Below are 20150 nucleotides of genomic sequence, written 5' to 3'. Positions count from 1 at the left end.
GCCGCGGCTCGGTTCTGTAGTGCTGGGGTTTTACAAACAGCTCCAGAAAGGTATAAGGAAGTCCAAGCGCAAGACGGAAAGTCTAGTTCTCATTTCCTACTGACACCCTTGCAAAGGACGCCTTGTAGCTAGCAGGTGATTTCTCAAAAGGCAGCAAGAGCAGGTTATCCCACCCATTAATACCCCTCACCGGGTGCTGACTTAACTTCATTACAAAGAGAAAGGAAGAAGCATAGGGAACTACAGGGGAAAAGGGCCCGGGGGAACGAAGGAAAGCAGGGAAAGGGAACTGACGTTTTCATCAAACTGGCAAGCCCTGCCTCCAACCCTGAGCCCACGGGAGAGGAGAGCAGTGGAGTCTCCAGCAGCAGAGAGGGCGTGTCCCAAAGCGCCACTTCCTACTGGATGGAACGTAGCATCTGTGCCACAATGGTGCATGCTGGCCACTGCTATGGACTGAGCAGCCCCCCATCCCCTTCCAGGCCCCACTCGCTGCCCGGCAGGTTTCAGTTTCTCCTTGGCTCCAGTGAGGATGCTACTCCAGGAGACACTAGGCCGGGCACTGTAATTTCCCCTTGGTTCTTCGCACTCGCGGAAATCCTACGCCAACACAGAACTAGCCAGTCTTTCCCCATTGCTGTATATTTCTTCAACCATTTCCTGTCTGAAACACAGAGGGCCCCAACTTTTTCAGACACACCCTCGAATTGCCACGGCTCCGAGGGGCTCCTGGCACAGAAGCATTTCCTGATGGCAGCCAATTGTGCCAAGGCTCCAGCTACTCTAAATTTCCCCCCGTAATCATCCTGCTCATCAAATCTGGTCTTTGTAACATTCCACTGGTCTCTGCTCTCCAAGCAGGTGTAACCAGCTCAGCCCAGCCACAAGGAGGGGGAAGTACACACCTGGAACCGGAAAGCATCCCAACTGTCTAAAGAAAGGAGTCCCTGGCAGGAGGGAGGCAGAGGGGCAGTACGAACTGAGCTGCCTGCAGGGAGATTGCTTGTCAGCGCCGCTCGGAGCGATCAGCAGCGTGACCTCAGGCTCTTGCACTGCCAACGAAGAGAGCCAGGTTTGTGGGGCTGGAAGACTGCCCACAGCTGAGCATGCCAGAGAAGCGCGAGGCATCCTGCAGCACAGGCGAGTTGCGTCACCCAGCCGCACGGACACTCGCAACGGAGTTAGCTACAGCAGAACCTGCGCTGACGGGGAAGGGGCGAACAGAGGTGTGGGCAAGTGGGATGAGCACCAGACTGGAGCCAGGAGTTCCTGGGTTCCAATCTTGGCCATGTCACTTCATCCCTGTTGTGACCTCACCTCACTTAGCAAACCTGCCTCAGTTTCCCCTATGTGCAGCATGGTGAGAACAGTACTTCCCTGCCTCCCTTTGGGGTTTGGGAGGATGTCTGTGAAGAGCCATGCACCTGCTAAGCACTATTAGTCCACCTATGCTACGGGTGAGACCCAGGTCTCGACATGTGGCCATTCCAGCCGGCCAAAAACATTCAAACCAAAGAAAACTTTCACACTGTTCTACTCCGGCAGGCAGAGGGACCTGATCTGTCATGTTCTGCCCCATCTTTACCCACGCTGGTCTCTAGGGGTTATAGTGGACCACAAGCTAAATATGAGTCAACAGTATGATGCTGTTGCAAAAAAAGCAAACATGATTCTGGGATGCATTAACAAGTGTGTTGTGAGCAAGACACGAGAAGTCATTCTTCCGCTCTACTCTGCGCTGGTTAGGCCTCAACTGGAGTACTATGTCCAGTTCTGGGCACCGCATTTCAAGAAAGATGTGGAGAAATTGGAGAGGGTCCAGAGAAGAGCAACAAGAATGATTAAAGGTCTTGAGAACATGACCTATGAAGGAAGGCTGAAGGAATTGGGTTTGTTTAGTTTGGAAAAGAGAAGACTGCGAGGGGACATGATAGCAGTTTTCAGGTATCTAAAAGGGTGTCATAAGGAGGAGGGAGAAAACTTGTTCACCTTAGCCTCTAAGGATAGAACAAGAAGCAATGGGCTTAAACTGCAGCAAGGGAGGTTTAGGTTGGACATTAGGAAAAAGTTCCTAACTGTCAGGGTGGTTAAACCCTGGAATAAATTGACTAGGGAGGTTGTGGAATCTCCATCTCTGGAGATATTTAAGAGTAGGTTAGATAAATGTCTATCAGGGATGGTCTAGACAGAATTTGGTCCTTCCATGAGGGCAGGGGACTGGACTCGATGACCTATCGAGGTCCCTTCCAGTCCTAGAATTTATGACTCTATGAATCTAAGGCCACCTGGGAGCCTGTGTGGATGTTCTGGGCAGGACTCAGAGCAGAATTTGGACCCCGCTACTTAACAGTCCCTCGTGCTGGGGAGAAAGTTCCTAACCCTTGGTGCTCCTCCTCCCTGTTCAAAACTCTCCCACCCAAGCACATGCCTCCTGCAACTGCCCACCCACCAACTGTACCAGGAACAATATTTACCTGCCTTGCGTCTAGACGCGTACGGCACATGGACTGTCCCCTCTAAGGGCCTGATCCGAAGCCCACGAAAGCCAGGGGTGTCTTTCCACGGACTTCACTGAGCTTTGGATCAGGCGCTAAAGCAGGAGCAAAGGATCTTCCAGACTGGAGCAGACTAGAGTCCATCTAGTCCCACCGCCTGTCTCTGACAGCGGTCGGCATCAGACGCTTCCGGGGAAGGAAAGAGAAACCCAATACTTGGCCCACCTGCCCAGAGGGGAGTTTCCTCCCCACCGCAGGGTATTCGTGCCTTGAAGCATGAAGGCTGATATCCTTTTAAATCTAATGTCGCCATCCTGTTTTCTCCCAAGACCGAGGGTTCCTTGGGGCAGCTCCTGTCCCCTCCTCTGCCTGGTGCAGCCGCGAGCACACAGGAAAAACCGTTCCAAAAGCAGCCTTCCTGCCCAGGTTAAGCCCAAGAGCCTTACCCTCAGCTCCCCTGGGAAGGAGAGAGAAATGTCTCCTCCGGGAGGCCGTGACGGCCCTGCCTGGCTAAGAGTCAAAGCCAAAAGCTTCTTGCTAAATGTCTCCTCGGCCACTGCCAGTCAGACAGCGCCTGGGGAAGCTCCACCAGGTCTCCTGTCTCCAGCTTCCTGGAGGCCCCACCAAGGCTCTCCGTGAGAAGCAGCTGCTCCCAACCTGCCCCAGGTAACTCCTCTTCCCTGAGCAGGACACAGCTTTTGCATGGGATGCAGGGGAGGAAAGACCCAGCAGAGTGGTGGCCAGTAGCCCAGGAAGAGAAGGTCTGGGGTCCTAGATCACAGCCACGCTCACAGCCCCCACAACAGCCCAAGCTCCCCCAACCGCCGCTTTCCCAACAGGGAGCATCACTGCGCACCGTGCTAACACGCGGGCCGTCATGGTAAGTCTCTGCCCCAAAGACCCTGAACTCCCAGAGCACTGGTCCCATCCACTCCCCCCGCTAGTCTGCCCTGGTCTCCTCCCCCGCCTGTGCCTTCCCTGGGATGGTAGCGTGGGCCGTGGCTGGCTCTCTGAACTCACAGGGGTGTGTGAATGCATCGACCCGCTTCCATAGCCTCCCTGGGAGCACTCAGGGTGTCAGCAGAGCTTCGGAGGAGGAGGAACAGGTGACGTAAGAAGAATGGGGGAAGCTGAGCCCCCAAGACTAGAACCCCAGGGATCTCCCTACACAGCGGGACCTGAGCTGCCCCGAGGATCTCTATTATTCTGTGCTACCATAATACACACAATACATAATAATCCCGTGTCACAAGAAAACCTTCCATTTTCTCTGCTCTCCCTCAAACTCCGAAACAAACATACTGACTTCACAGCCTCTCGCCCTCTACAAAGAGCATCAGGCAGGTTGCTTTAAAAAAAAAAGGCTATCCTAAAATAAAATGTCATAAAACTCTGTTCCGAACTGCCCCTCCCAAAGGCAAGGACCAGCCAAAGAATTTGCCTCTCCAATGCACAGAGCTGGGGGGTTTCAGAGTAGCAGCCGTGTTAGTCTGTATCCGCAAAAAGAACAGGAGTACTTGTGGCACCTTAGAGACTAACAAATTTATTAGAGCATAAATTATGCATCCGAAGAAGTGGCTGTAGCCCACGAAAGCTTATGCTCTAATAAATGTGTTAGTCTCTAAGGTGCCACAAGTACTCCTGTTCTTTTTTTAGAGCTGGGGGGGGGACACACCTGGGCTAAAACATGGGTAAATAAGCACCCAACCATTTCCTTGCTAAAGTGAAAGGGCTCGGAGAAAGCGAGGGGTGGGCCAGGTGCAGTGAAAAGCAGCAGCATTTCCTGGCTCCGGAGCAGCTGTCGTGGGTGAAGTCCAGGTCTGCTGTGGGTGCTCACTCCCCTGACTGCTGGGAACGAAGCAGATAATGAAAAGCCACGGTTCCTTCTCAGAGGAGTCTGGGGGGAAAGGCACCAAACTCCTTCCCATCCCCTCCGGGGCACCCCCACCCCCCATTTCACCTGGCTGGAGAGAAGTTTGAGCAGATGTATTTTTCAGACAAGCAGCCTCTCTCCCCTGACAGCCAAGCCTCAAAGGCACCAGCCAAAGCCCAGATTGCAAACACATCCTCACAGACCCCCCCACCCCGGCTCCTGAGCTCTGACCAGGTTTGGAGAACTGCTTAGAGAAGAGCAACATCCCCCCCCCCCGCAGCTCCCCCCTCCTGCAGAGCCAGCCCTCCAGATACGTACCATTGAAAAGCTGCCATAGGATTTGGGATGGGGGGGGGGCGCTTGCAAACCTCCCAGATTTTTGTTTTTAAATAGAGAAAATAACAATCAAACCAGCCCCCCCCCCCCCTTGTAAACCAAAATCCCCCCCTCTGCCCCAAGCCAGCCACTTCCCAAGGCATCAGGGGCAGACCCCTGCAGGCTGCTGCTGCCAACCCCCCCCCCCCCCTCTCCTCCTGCCCCAAGGGAGCGGGGCCAGGGACGTGTGGAGACAAAGCCCCTGCACACACTCACTGGGACATGGGAGCAGCCATCTTGCTCTGTGGACTCTCTGCTGCTCAGATGCTCTCAGCTGCCAGCAGCTGCAGTGGCCACTAGTGGTGGCCAGGGATGGATGGGGAGAAGGGGGGCTGGTGGGAGGGGGGATTTACTGGAGGGGCCTGTCTCTCCCCAGTGATTTATTCCCCCCCACCCCCCCTAGCCACAGGCCTGACCTCCTTCCAAAACCCCCCCTTGGTCCTTTCGGGCGGAGCTGCTATTTGGATGAATGATGTGCAACGTGAGAGCACCCAGACAGCCCAGCTGAGACGGTGCCAGCTGCTGTACGCGGGAAGAGGCAGCGCCGGGCCCGAGGCGTTTACAGGACAGGCAAAGGGAGGGTCCCCAGAGACGCCAAGGGCCAGTTTGACAGGCGGGCCGCTCCTGTGGCAAGCAGTCCTGAACGAAGCGGCTCCCCCGTGGTGCCTAGCTGTGCAACGAGCTCTTTGGAGAAACCCAGCTCCGAGTTCCCGGCCACGGCCCTACAGGTAGGATTTGAACCCTGGCCTCCTCTGCTTTACAGAACTACCCATCTCTGCAGCGGCTATACAGCTTCCAGACCAGCCTCCTGCCCCTTCCCCAGCCTAAAACAAATCACACCCAAAGGAAACGGCTTTTAACCTTAACGCAGGCAGGTCCCCCCCCCCCCCCCCGATTTGTGTATGAGGCTGGTGCTACGGTGCTGGATGCAGCAGAAAAACCGCAGCAGAAGGCAGCAATCCAAAGGGTCCTGTTAACTGTTTCTTTGTAAATTCCAAAGGATGGAGGTTTATTTAAAAAACCAAACAAACACCCAACAAAACAAAACAAGACCAGACCATACATCCTCCTGCAGTGTTTGCAATCCAAACATGGCATCGCTGTTGGCGACCTGAACCCAAAAGGGAAACATGGAAAGTGGAACAAGGAATGGCCAGCCAGGAGCAGACCCCAAATCCCTAAGGTCCAGTATCCTGGCTCTAACAGCAGCCAGCACCAGCTGATGCCAGATAGCAGAAAGGGATCAGCCTATGTTTGAAACAAGCCTGTTTTCCCCCCAACTATTATAGAAACTGACTCACAAGTCGAAGTGAAACAGACTAGTCTGTTTTTGTTGTACAAACAATGATGGGTCAAAAGGAAGTTTTAATGTTGTAAGGGTCTGTCTGTCAGTGAGCAAAAAACTAGCATGCAGCATTTTGAAAACGACACTGCCCCTTGAGACCTGAAGAAGAGCTCTGTGCACGCTCGAAAGCTTGTCTCTCTCACCAACAGAAGTTGGTGCAAAGAAGATATTACCTCTCCCACCTTGACTGCCCCTTTAAACAATTAAGTCACTCCTGCGGCTCTCTAATACCATAACAGATCACGCTGTATCATGGGCAGATCTGCCACATCTCTCTTGCTGGAGACTCTCTCGATAGAGCAATAGTTCAAGTGTCTCCCCTCTTGGGATGAAGAATTCTGCAATGTAATTTCAGGAGACATCAAAAATCTCCAATCACATTGGAGGCAACACAAAACAGGGGCTTACCATGGAAACCGTTAGGCAACCTTAACTACAGGCATTGCTGCTGCCAGCACTGCCTAGAATATGTAAACCTCACTCATTCATGTTTCTCCCAGCTTCCCAGCTCGGAAGGAGGGAGTTTTAGGCTTGGCCCACAGACAGTTTTTGTCCCGCTACAGCTATGTGGGGTTGGGGAGGTGGTTTGTTACCAAAATAGTTGCAACTGGTACGACCCTGGTGCGGATGCAGTTATACCAGCCTAAAAGAGCCTTTTACCAGGAGAACAACAAGGACTCCGGTGAGTTTATTCTCCTTCCCATTTAGGTTTAGTTCTACTGGTCTAAAGCACCTGTCTAGGCTGTAAGCTCTTTGTAGGGCGACCAGACAGCAAGTGGGAAAAATCAGGTCGTGGGTGGGGGGTACTACGAGCCTATATAAGAAAAAGACCCCAAAATCGGGACTGTCCCTATAAAATCGGGATATCTGGTCACCCTAGCTCTTTGGGGCAAGGAATAGGGTTTTTTGGGCAGGGCAGGGGGTGTATTACTTTGCACAAGGGGCCCTGGTCCATTACTGGGGCTGTTAGGTGCTGCTGTGATACACCTGGTAAGTAAATAATCATCATAACATATGGATACGACTGCGTCTGCACTAAGGAGAGCTAGACCAGCGTGCCTACACCAGGACAGGTCAAACATGACGACTTCCGTGTTACTTAGATGCTGCCAACAGGCATATACTTGACTCTGCCAGACCCACTGAAGTCCCCCCGGATGACTCACCAGTGTAAAGACAGGCACATGCCCATCTGTTTGCAAGACCAGAGCCTGATGCTGAAACTAAAGCATCACAGTCGGCTACAGAGTCCCGGGTTTACAATGGAAGGGGCCCATTACAGACCCGTCTAACCCATCCACACAGCTGGGTCTGGCCCCTCGCCCGGGGCAGTCCAGCGCCCAGGCCTTGCTATGCGAGCGGCTGCCAGTCAGCAGGTCTCACTCACCTGTAGGGGGCTTGCCACCCAGCAGCCGGACTCCACCATGCGGGCTGGGCAAGGCTGCTGGCCACGGGGCCAGTGGGTGCAGCTGGGCCAGGCAGGCTCTCGGGGGTCACGTCCCAGAGGTCTGCCCCGCTCCCCAGTGCGGGGCCAGCTCCCAGTGGTCTCTGCTGCCCACCACCTGTGGGGCCCCGCTCGCTTCCCCGGGGCTGAGCCGCCTGAGATAGGTGCAGACGCCAGGCCGGTCTTGGCCAGTGGAGGGGGCAGCGAGGGAGGCTCAGACAGGACCCACCAGAAAAGTGGTCCTGAGGGAGCCTGGCCCAGGCAGGCCCCACTCCTGCTATGGCCTGGCTGATCGCACTGCTCTAGAGGGGCCAGCCCTGGTCACGCTGCCTGCTTAGCCCGGCAGACATGGTGAGAGTGCGGCCGAATGCAGGGCATGGAGGAGTGGGTCTCGGAGGGAGGGGGGAGGGCTGAGCAGTAGGGGACGTTTGTGTGTGTTGAGGCCCTGGGCAGTGGGGGGTACTGTGCAGTTGTGGGAGGGCTGTGAGGGGGCGCTGGGCAGTGGGGGGTCTGTGGGGGGGTACTGTGCAGTTGTGGTGGGGCTGTGTGGGGGGGTGCTGGGCAGTGGGGAGTCTGTGGGGGGTACTGTGCAGTTGTGGTGGGGCTGTGGGGGGGCGCTGGGCAGTGGGGAGTTTGTGGGGGGCACTGGCTATAGGGGTCTGTGGGTGGTGGTGGTGGTGTGCAGGCGCTGGGCAGTTGTGGTGAGTGGTCCATGGGGGGGTCTCTGGGTGGGAGGGCATAGGGGATTGGGGGGGTGCAGTGTGGCATGGACCTGCCCCTGAGGGCAAAGGACCCGGAACATTCTCCTCTCCTTACTGATGCCTGGATGGTTGAAGGGGGACCAGCTCGCGTTCTAGGATTCCTGACCGCTCTGGACCGTTAACAGCTGCAGGGATTCCCCCCCCCCTCCCAGGGGTTATCCTTCAGGAGAGGAGCCTGCATGTACCTGTTTTTACCTCCCCGCTGCCCCGCTCCATCTGTGTCCAGCCCCGGTGGAGTGCTGAGAAGTGGCTCTTGCCTCCTGCGTCACCTGTTCCTGTTCTGGAGCCAGAATTAGATGAAGGGAGGTGGGGAAGTGACTTGGGTGGAATGTGCCTGGATTAGGAGCTGTATTGTATCTGGCTGAAGCTGGCTCTTGGAATGGGGAGGGGAAGGCTGCCAGCCCGGAGAGCGAATTCCTCTCTCTCAGAGTTTTTTAGAGATCTGAGACAGGCTGGCAGGAGACGCCTGGTCCCAGACCGTTCTCACCCGGTTACCTTAGCTCCCACCTAGCGCTAACGGGCACTGAGATGAAACCGGAGACAGGGGCTCGGAAGATGAAAATGTACTCGATTTAATTTTGTGCTAAGGCACGTGAGACAGAGGACTTGGTCTTTTGAATCAATTTCGCTGCACGAAGCACACTCCTTCTCCAGTCTCACACGAGCCCAGATTAGAACTTGAAAGGTCATTTGGCTCCAGGGCTAGTGAACAGAAATGTCCAGAGGACCCTGCCGGCTGGGAAATAGAGGCGTCCGGAAGCGCAAAAGGCTGACCCAGTTTCCATCAAACAGCAGGAAAGATCCATCTCCCCTCTTCCTGTCCTTGCACTGAACCTCCTTCCACTCGGCCCCACTGCCAGGGAAGTGGGAACCTGGGATCTGGAAAACGGTATTCAGCTACATTCAGTCCTGCAGGCTACTACGCATCCATTGGCAGGTTGGAGGGAAGTGGTAGTTAACAGGATACCAGAGCTTAGGGGAAACCCTACTGAAGACACGCAGAATGGGTGAACAAACAGCACCTAGCAATTGCCATAAGGTCCATCTAGGCCCAGCGCTACTTGAGAGGAAGGTGCAAGAAACCCGGCTGTTACTGGGTAACTTGCTCCCAGGGGAAATTTCTTCCTGGCCATCAGTAGAGAGATAAGGGCTTGTGCCCTGAAGCAGGAGAACTTCTATCCCCTCCAAAACCCTGGGACAACTCTGGAGCTTTTTGGTTACCCAGCAACCCCTGCCCCCCATCCAACCCCTCAGCAAGACTCGCACACTCCAGAATGACCCCAGCAGCAACACCCCAAACCATTGACATCCGACTGACCCACCAAGGGCTGTATGTGCTTAAGCTGAATTTCGATGCGATCTTATTGCTGCAACCTCTCTGCCTTCCTTCCCATGCCCCTTCTTGTCACGTTACAGCTCCTATCTCACTGCGAGCTGTTTGGGGCAGGGACCTTGGTCTGTCCGTTCTGGAACGTGCTTGGCACATTTCTGTGCACGCTACATGTAAGGAACCATTCTAACAACAGATGGGCTGCATCTCTCCTTGGGACAGCAGCCGGAGTCTTAGCAGCCTTCTCAGAAGTGCACCTGCAATTTAAACTCGTTTCCAAGCATGCAGAGACCACAACTGCTAAAAGGGAAGCCCTGAGATTAGCTAGTGAATTGGCCAGGGGAGATTTGTGTTTCTAGCTGGGCCTCCAGCTGCTCCCTCTTGTTATCACCGATTGGGTTTCAGCACTGTCACCTGCTCTACAGAGCAGGAACATGAGTTGCTCGGAGAGGTTCCCAACTAGCCCTCACCAGGACAGCAAGGGCATTTTGGGCACAAGAGTCGAGTTAAGATTCAGCATAATAAACATGGTTTCCTGCGGCATTCCCTTCCATGTCTGATCAGGAACCAAGGGCGCTGCTGCTTTGGGGCCTGACCCCGGAAGATCCTGATTTAAGGCCCAATGCTGGAAGGTCCTGAACACTTCCGAAAGGTGCTGAGCAACCCGATTTCCAAGGGCTCAGCACCCACCTCTGGGGCCAGACTTTCAGCGGGCATGTTGGGTGCTGGGCTCTTTTGAAAATCTGTCCACTTACCTTGGTAGTTAAAGGGGCACTGGGTGCTTTGGAAGAGCTAAAGAAATGACCTGGCCCCTGTTCCCATGGTATCTGAGAACTGCATAACCTGGGATGTATGTATCCACCCAGCACCCGGGTAAGGTAGGGAAGTACCATACCCATTTTACAGCTGGGGAACTGAGGCACAGAGAAACTAAGTGACTGCCCCAAGGTCACACAGGGAGTCTGTGGCATGCCCAGTCCATGCCTTATCCACAGGACATCCCTCCCTGCTGCTGGTTGGAAAGGAGAAAGGGGAAGTAAAGAGGCGTGCGGGGACAAGTAGGAGCCATCTTTTCATAGGACGGACTTGCCACGTACGAATCGCTTCAAGCTGACAGGGTTTCTAAACAGCTCTTGGCCAAAGCATCCTTTTACCCTAATTGGACGGTGTTTGGATGTTGGATCGTTTGCAGAATAAACTTCTCTTCCCCAAGCTCTGATGATGGGCAGTTTTAATAACAAATCCTGTGTTTTTCCATATGGGAAAAGTTCCCGTTCCCCAGGAATTCCCAGCCTTTCACAATCCAGGGGAGGGACACAGACACACACGCGCACATGGCACTGCCATCCTCTCAGCCTGCATGGCCCCCTCTTCCTCCCGTCAGCCTCCTCCTGCTCCCTCCGGGCGATACGGTTTAGAGGAGCTCCCATCACCGAGAAATACCTGCTGCCCAACATGCTCTGGAGCTCCAGGCAGCACCCGAGCCGAGAAGCCCTCTCAGCTGTCCACACAGGCTCAAGGTTACAGATTGCACTGAGGGATTCTTCCCAAATCCAAATGCGAACGACCTGAATCTCGCGGAACAATGTTCTCAGAAACGGCACAGAGACAAGGACCGGCGGCTACACTACCCGTCCTGGGACACGGTTATACCTGGGGAGCCGACAGTGACAAATAAAGAAATGAACCGAAGGAGAGATGGAAAGGAAACACCAGCAGGATGGGAGGAGAGCGGAGGGGGCTGGGGATCAATGTCAGACAGTCACAGCGTTTTGGAAAATTGTATTTAGGGCCAAGTTTTAATAGAGTTCATGGCCAGGTTTACAAGGCTCAGCTCCTATTTGGGTAACTAAAGAAGGGCCAGATTCTCTACGTGCTCGGCAGCTGGGCGGCTTGAAAATGTTGACAAACCAAACACTCTCATGGCACGCAGCTGCAGAAGCACCCCAACTTCTTTCTAAAGGGACCTGAAGGAACGAACACTCACACACACACAGCAATGTCACCTTGCTTCGATATAGTCACTGCTTTATTCTCCCCCCAGGACATGCCTTGAAAGCTCCAACAGGCAGGCGCCTTTTCTGTATCAGAGTGAATGCATCAGCCTCAGGAGATGATGGAGCTGCCGAAGTCAGAGTCAGCTGGAGTTATGAGCCGCATCTTCCACTTGTGCACCATGCCTTTAACCCCTCCCCCCCCAAGAAAATAATACATGAGCGCTTTGATGTGGAGGAGTGGGTGGAACCTGCGTGGGAGATGGCAGGGCTAGTGGGTAGCGTGGCAGTCGTCAGAACTCCTGGGTTCCACTCCCAGCTCTACGAAGGGAGCGTGGCTAGAGCAGGAAAACGAAAATCTGAATCCCGAGGTTCTGATTCTCCCCGTCCTGAAGACAGGAATGAAACCGGGTAACAGGCTCCATGTATGAACTTAAATAAAACTGCACCCCATAGCGCAGGCAGCTGGCAGGCGAGAGAGGCCTGCAGGTGGTGAGAATCTCCAAGAGCTGCCTGGGGTCTGTCTCAGGTTAAACCAGGGAGCCCGGATTCCTGGGTTCTATTCCTGCCATTGACTCCCCCAGCCGTCGGGCTCAAGTCAGCTCAATGTGTGGTATTACAGCTCATGCACTTCATTGGCAAATGGTAACAAATTCACGCACGTTTCCAGCATTTTACTGGATTGTGCTCTCAACCAGAATTGGGACGGTGCTGGCTTAGATTCCCTGTGTGGATGGTGCCAGGCGATGCTTAACCTAATGGTTACATTTCAGAACATACAGAATACCAGCGAGCAGTCGGCACCTTGCATGTGATGGAATCAATCACCCTAGAAGGTATCTTATGGTGGAGATAGGAAGATGCCATCTCCAGCACATAGATGTACTGTGAAACAAATTCTGGCCCTGCTGAAGTCAATGGGAGTTTGGCCATTGATTGTCACCCAGGGTTGCTAGCTCTCAGAAGTCTCACAATATCTGGTGTCTCTCTAAAAGCCCCAGCTGCTGGAGTCATGTTATTTTGTGACAAATTTCCTGCCTTGCAAAAAAAAATTTCCTCACCTGAATTGGGACAAAAAGTCCAAATCTCAAAATTTTTCACAAACCAAAAACCTGAATTTTTTTGTCTTACGTCAATCACAACATTTTGTTTCAATAAATCTGAACTGTTTTGTTTGGATTTCAACCTTTTGATTTTTAAAAAAATTAAAACAGAACATGGCAAATGTCTATACAAAAAGTCATTTTGTAAAGATCAAAACGTTTCATTCCACAAAGTGTCAAAATGGGACATTTTGACATTTTCAAACTCCCCCGCCCCAATTTAAAAAACGAAACAAACGGTCGACACTGACATGTTCCCGTGGGAAGTCTCGGCTTTGACAAATGGGAATTTTCTGATGAAAACCAGTTGTCGGAAAACTCCCAACCATTCTAGTTTCTAGCCCTTGTGGTTGCAGAGAAACATGCCCCCCCCGCCCCCGCAAATGTGATCTGAGTGTGACCTAAAGGTTCAAAATGCAGACGGCAAAAGGAAGAACCCCAAACAGATCATGGCTATTTCTTTTACAAAATCTCCTGGCTTTTGAAGACTCAGCGGCGGCGATCCTGGAAAGGCGCCCCTTTCTGAAGCCGTTAATGGCAGTCAGGTCTCCCTTTATTTCCTGAATGAGTTAAACCCTCTCCCTTTTTCTTTGCTGTCACCCTTCTTCCCTTTCTGGGTCGGAGGCACCCTGCGATCAACGTAACCCGACGTGACCCGGGCGGCAAGCGCTCCAGCATGCCCTTCTCAGCAGGCATTACACGCTCCAGTCCCCAGCGGGAACGTCAGCAGGGACATCTGCTCGCATCCTCTGCACCCCCTCGCAGCCCAATCAGAATTCTTGGTTCCCCGACACCCCAGCATGACAGAGCCCCCCCGCTCCCGAACCACAGCAAGAAGATGTCTGTCCCCTAGCCCTACGCAGGAATCACAAGCCGGGGGAAGGTCTGCCGTGCAGAGCGGTGTTCGTCTCGCCCCAAACCCATGTGCTGTCCCCACTCATTTCCCTTGCAGGGGTTTTTCCAAAGGGCAGAGCCAGTGACCCAGAGTTGCGGGAGCAGCCCAGTGTAGCCATGGGGCCTCCTGGCTATGTTCTGTCAAGCTGATGCAAAGAGCGCTCAGCCTCAAATGCAGGCTGCTTTGACACGGATTCTCTGCTTCCTCTGCCCCTGGCCAAGAGGCCTGGCTCAAGCTTCACTGGGGAGATGGAGAGAAGAGCTGGCAGGCCCCTGGTGGTCTCTCAAGGGCTGGCCCTGCAGGCTGCAGTGCGCTGGATTTAATGATGCGCTCTGCCTGTATATTTTATCTGCCAGCTGGTTGTTTTGGGTCAGGGTCTCTGATGGTCTGTACTTAGCCACCTCTCTTAACAGACTAAACAAACACGGGGGCATGAGAAAGGCGTCTCTGAAGTGCTGGGAAAGCTGTACTGCCCTCCCACCCCCCCTCTAAGCCCGCAGGGTTCCTACAGACTAGGGGTACAGCTGGCACGATGGGGTCCTGGTTCATGACTGGGGTCCTAGGCGTTACGGGAATAATAATAATGATAAATGCCTTGTTACCAGCTGGGCTTCCACCTCTGTTCCACTGCAGGGAGACAAAGTGTCAGAAAATCCCACGTGCTGATGAGCCAAGTTTATTGGGTAAATAACTGGAGTGGGACCATGGAGTGTATTTAGAGGGGTGGGGATACTAAGGGAGATTGGGACTTTCGGTTCCCCCTGTCCTGTAACATGAGAATGGGACACTCAACAAAATTAAAAGGTGGGAGATGAAAAATCGATAACAGGAAATACAACTTCACCCAGCATGGACTGCGGAACTCAATGCCACAGGAATTTGTTGAGACCAAGAACTCAAAACGATTCTAAAAGGTACTGGGCATTTATATGGCTAATAAGACTATCCAGAGTTCTTATAATTAATTACAACAACATTTTTGAAAGGGATATGAGACCTCGTGCTACAGGGCTTAAGCCAATACGTATTAGAGACCAGGATAAGACCTCCATGGAGGGCAGATTATCCCACAACTGCCTCCTTCGACTGAACTACCTGGTACTGGCCACTGTCAGAGGCAGGATGCTGGAGCAGATGGAGCTGGGGTCTGATCCAGACTGGCAACGTTTATGGTCCTATGCACCCAAACCCTTGTGACGCACGCATGCAGCACGTGATGTAACACACAACACCGCCTCACTGCATAACATCACCAACTGTGGCCAACGTGTCTGTCTGTTGGGATCAGGCATAGATGCCTCTGTCGCCTAGGCACTAATAAGGGATAACGAGCGGCGCAGAGATCAACGCTCTCTTCTGCTGGAGCTAATTTACATTTTGCGCCAGCGGCTCTCTGGGAAGAGGGGAAGGCGTGAGCATGTGTGCCAGGGGCTTGGAGGATTTCTGCAATGCCTCCCCGCAGCCGGCAACGGGGAGGCTGTGTCCAATGAAAGTACCCCAGGACATGCACACGTTACCCAGACGCGCAGCGTGGCCAGAGCCCTTTGCTGGGCTCAAACCTTTTTTTATCGCGCTGACGCAAGCCTGCGCCAGCTGTTACAAGGGAGGTGCTGCTGGCGCCTGGCTGAGGAAGCGTGGTGCAGTGGTTAGGGCTGTGGGCTGGGGAGACCCAGGGGGAGTTCCCTGCTCCACCAGACTCTGTGTGTGACCCTGGGCCAGTCATTTGTGCTATGTCTCAGTTCCTCATCTGTAAAATGGGGCTGTCTGCCACTGTTGGCAGGACAAACAGAGTAGAGAGACTCAGATCCTGTGGTGACGGGAACCAGATAAGCTCCTCGGAGAGAGGTTATTGGGCAAGCGTCCCAGTTCGCTACAGCGTCCACCACCTCGCTACTGCAGCTTCTTGGAACCAACCTCCCAAGCTCTTTCGGAGCATCGCAGTCGCAGCGTATGTGATTAACCTGCCTCCTGACAGTACTGCTCTGCCCAAAGCCCAGGGCCTGAGCAGGCACCAGGACGAGAAATGGCCCGCTGAGAGTCAGATCTCCCGAGCTCGGACCCACTCAGCCATCTCCTCCAAGGGTGGCCAAAGCATGGCCCAGCGGGATTCTCGGAGGACACGACCGGCTGGGTTCATCTTTGATACAGACCACAGAAGGCCCAGACCCCAGCAAGCTACACTCCCTCTTCGTTGTTATCCTGGCAGCAGGCAGAGGCCCCAGTCAAGGCCCGGGACCCACTGCACTAGGGACCGCAAGTACGCAGAGTACGAGACTGTTCCTGCCCTGCGGGAGCTTACCACCCCGGCCTGACTCCCACACTGCATGCTAGGATGCTGCAGCCGGACCTCCTTGCACAGGGAGGAAGGCTGGTCTCGTGCCCAGGGCACTGGACTGGGGGTCAGAGAGACGTGGGGTCCGTTCCCAGCTCTCCCATGGACGGTCACACGGGGGGGGGGGGTGCGCCTCGGTGCCCCAGCTGTAAAACGGGGCTGGTACTTCCCTCCTCACAAGGGCGTGGGGAGGATTCAATCCAGCTGCGGTGAGGCACTCAGCAGAAGGCCAGGTAAGCCCCTAGACAGAGAGGCTGCACCTCCCTTGCCAAGGAAGTGGTAGCTGCCATTATGCTGACTAGCTGGGGCCTGAGGGGCCTACCCCGCTACCCCCCCCGCGCGACCTGCACAGCCACTAACAAGACCAAGCTATTGTCTCTTATTTCATTCCCTTGCCAGGCTCGGCACCACCTTTTGCTACTGATGTAAGGTGACAAGGAGGAAGCAGTGAACTAAGCTCAGATGACATCCCAGCTCACTCCCAGGCCATGGCCGCAAACAGGGCTACACATAAAGGAAGGAGGAAGAGGGGCTGGGGTGTTTATTTCTTCTATCTGCTGAAATGCCCGGAGTTTGCCAGTGACTCCTGTCCCGACATGGCCGCGAGCTCATGACACTTCGCAGAATGCCAGAGGGGCCTTCTGTACCCCTCCTCCTCCCACCCAAACCCGGACATTGCTAGAGTAATGAATCAGATTCGCCCGTCCTAGCACTTCATCGCTCACCGAGCTGGAGCCAGGATGTACAGTCCTTGCGGCACAGCCCGGCAACGAGGGAATTTTTGGTTGGATCAGAGGGAGACTCAAGGGCTGATAAGATCATATCCTCCCCTGCACTTCCTCCCACTTCTGTCTTACTCCAAGCCTTACAACTCCTTACGCTGCCTTTGCTGCCCCTGCAGCTAGGGAGGAGTCTCCGGCATTCTAGAGCAAATCGGAGTTAGGAATAATATAGCCCAAAAACGATGATCAAAAAGCCAAAATCAGCTCAAATCTCTCTAGATCTAGGAGTCTCCTCTCTCAAAGTGCAGAATGCCCCTTTTTGATTGCACATCTTAATTTGTAACCGCGGCCATTTCCACCACCAGCTAATCAGTTGGAAATTGGCTTTTAGAAACGCATCCCTAAAATCAACTCCCCCCCCCCCCCCCTTCCCTGCACCTGGGAAGGGCTTGGAGTGCCTGTGTTTTCAAGGTGGCCCCAGGCCTGGTAAAGCAGGAATTCTCTGGGATTTCATCCCAGATAGCCTCAGCATGTGGTTTCATTCCCTGCATTCACACAAACCACTGGTGCAAAGATCTGACTTGTCTCCACAGAGGAATGCAACTTTATGGCGGGTAAGTAGCTTCTCAACAGAGGAAAGGAGCATGGTGAATCCTGACCGGGGGCAGAGTCAGGAAGGAGGAGGAGGAAACTGTCAAATTCTAATTCTGTCTCCTTCACACCCTGAGGCAGGCTCGCTCCCCTCCCCTTACCTCCTCCCCCCTTTTCTGGTCCTTTGTGGAGGGGAAGGAATGTTTCATGAAAGAATGGAAAACAATCCCCTGATCAGTTCAGCCTCTATCCCAGGCTCTGTTTAATTTATAAATTCTAACCGAGTCCAATTTGTTACAGCCAAAGAATAATTGACGGAAATTAAAAGGGAGGAAAGAAATTTAAATTGTGGCTCTTTCACCGTTCCGGTGAAATAACTGATTCAGAGCAAATGAAGCAGGTTCCTTTCCCTCCCACCACTTTGGCCTGCACCTGTAGGAGCATGCAGATCTCTTGTTGCAGCGCCTTCTCGATTACCTACCATTGTTAGTCATTATTTCTGTAGCACTCAGAGGCAGCGCAGGGGCTAAGCTGTGCACACTCAGCGAGAGACAGTCGTTTCCCCAAAGAGCGTTAGACAAGACTGAGTGGGAGGGGAAACTGAGGCACAGCCGGGGGAAGTGACTTGCCCACAGTCACACAGCAGGTCAGTGTCAGAGCCAAGAACAGAACCCAAATCTCCTGACTCCCAGGCCAGTGCCCCACCCACTAGACTGCAGTGAGTCTCTCTGAAGAGGTTAGGGGCACACACTGAAAGAGACCCGTGGATTTAGAACGCGGTTTAGCTCAGGGTTTCTGACTGTCCAGAGAGGGGCCAATGCAGCCCTGCAATTCCCTCCTCACTGATTGCAGGGGGCGGGGGACATGCCTGCAGACTGCACTGGGCAATGGGGCTCGGGCAGGCTGCCTACACCGCATGCAAGCCCAAGCAAATTCGCCTGGGCTAAACCTGGGGTGTGAAAACCTGTCTGTGCACGTTTAGAGACAGATGATGAAAATCTGCCCCTAATCAATGTCTGTCTCATGATTTACCCGCGGGGTCAGGGTGTACGGACAAAACGCCGGCGAGAGGTTTTGTTTTTACTTGTCTAGCACCTTTGGCAAGTAACGTTCCTGAATGACAAGGTATCCTGTACATGGCCTGTGCTCTAGGTATGTGTACACCGTCCAGTCACCAGTGTCCTAGCAGTGTAGCTCCATTGACTTCAGTGCATTTCCAATTACACTGGTGTGAACAAGAGGAGGATCAGCCCCATTTACATGCTACCGTTTAGTTATCTGCAGGGCAGGGTGAAATTCGCCTGGCAATGGCCCAGCACTAAGGAGCTGCTTCAGGTGTGAGACTTCCAAAATGGCCCAGATATTTAAAGCAAATAAAGAAACCCCCCTCCCCCCAACACACCCCTAGCCGATGGGGAAAGGTGACCAGGCAACAGGACACGCAGAACAAGCCAGGACCATATAGCTGCACTCACTCAATGTAGCATGCACTACAATGGTGGAGCGTCAATCTCTTCTTCGCATACTATCGACCCATCGTGGACCTGCCCTGCTCGCAGCCAGAGAGCAGGCGAGTGCTCGGTTTATGGTGGAACAGGGTTCATGCAAGTGGAAGTGGACACAGGCGGCCTCAGAGGCGTGTCTGTACAGGAACAGACGTTTAGAACACAGCATCATTCTGTGCCTTACCGGCAGGGCTGCTGCTGGTACCACTCTGACGTCGTCCACCCTAAACCATCAACCGGCCTAGATACTTGTCGCACTCAAGTCCCCAGCTCTTCCAGTAACCACCTGAGTTTCTTCTCCTCCTTTTCTGTGTCTATTTAGGCTGGAAGCTCTTTGGTGCGGGGCTGTCACCTACGCTGTGTGTCTGGACAGCATCCAGCACAAAGGGACCCTGGTCCTGAGGGAGGCCTTTAGGCACGGCCGTAAGACACATCATAAAGTATCCCCAGAACCAGACACGGCAGCGACCCTTGAATCCCGCACTGTGCCTATGAAAAGCATCCCGGGTAAGTTCTTTTTGAACAAACAAACCAACAAAAGAGGCTTACAGGGGAGGGGGGACGAACAGAAACATTAGAATACCTTCCCATCATCAGCTCGGACTTCAGATACAGCGGCACACAATGACCTGGGGCACCAGCTTGCAGCAATTTCATTTTAAAATATTTATCTGTATTACGGTCGCAGCTGGAGGCCAGAGCTCCATTGTGCCAGGCGCTGTACAAACATACAATTAAAGAGGCAGTCCTTTCCCACAGCAGGGGGAGCTCAAGAAAACCATGAGATGATACTGGTCAGCAGGAAAAGCAATGGTCACAGCTAACCAGCTGCCTAGCCATTGTCTAGGGCTGTCCAGGCAGCACAGCGGAGAAGAGACTGAAGCAGGAATTCGAAAGAGGACCACGAGGTGACTTTGAGAGTCTGTTTCAGGGTTGAGACTTCCAGAGGGCGGAAAAGACCTTCAGACCCAGGGAACCCAGCTCGGTTCTCCCTCTGACTTGTAAAACACTCAACAGCTCTTCGCTTTTGGAATTTTTCATCAAGTTTCTGCCTAGAGCCACTTTTCACAGAGCCTTGAAAATGGGGTTTGTAATGGCTGCACGATTATATAGCACTCCTCTAAGCTCGCCCCAGAGCTAGACGGGCCATGGTCAATGCTTGGAATCAAATACACATTTGTCATTATTATTTAATTGGATTTTTATTTCTAGTTCTAATATTTCATTGTAAATCCGCCCCCCCGCCCCCTGCCGACTGTACTGCCATATTCACCTAAGACAGACAAACACGTAGGAAGACTTCCTTTCCTACCATCTAGCTCTGAAGAGGCAAAAGAATCCAAGAGACCTAGTCAATGCATAATTCCAGTTATTAGCTATAGGTT

General features: G+C 53.4%; 1 protein-coding gene across 1 annotated transcript in view; it reads right to left on the bottom strand.

Moving 5' to 3' along the window:
• The window catches only part of ZNF385C (zinc finger protein 385C), a 139076-nt gene that overhangs the window by 61238 nt on the left and 57688 nt on the right, over positions 1–20150 (bottom strand). The gene's annotated exons all lie outside the window — the stretch shown is intronic.

Source organism: Emys orbicularis, chromosome 25 (genome assembly GCF_028017835.1).
Source record: "Emys orbicularis isolate rEmyOrb1 chromosome 25, rEmyOrb1.hap1, whole genome shotgun sequence".
Lineage (NCBI taxonomy): Eukaryota > Metazoa > Chordata > Testudines > Emydidae > Emys > Emys orbicularis.
Note: the sequence above shows the minus strand (reverse complement) of the source record. Positions and strands in the feature narration are given on the sequence as shown.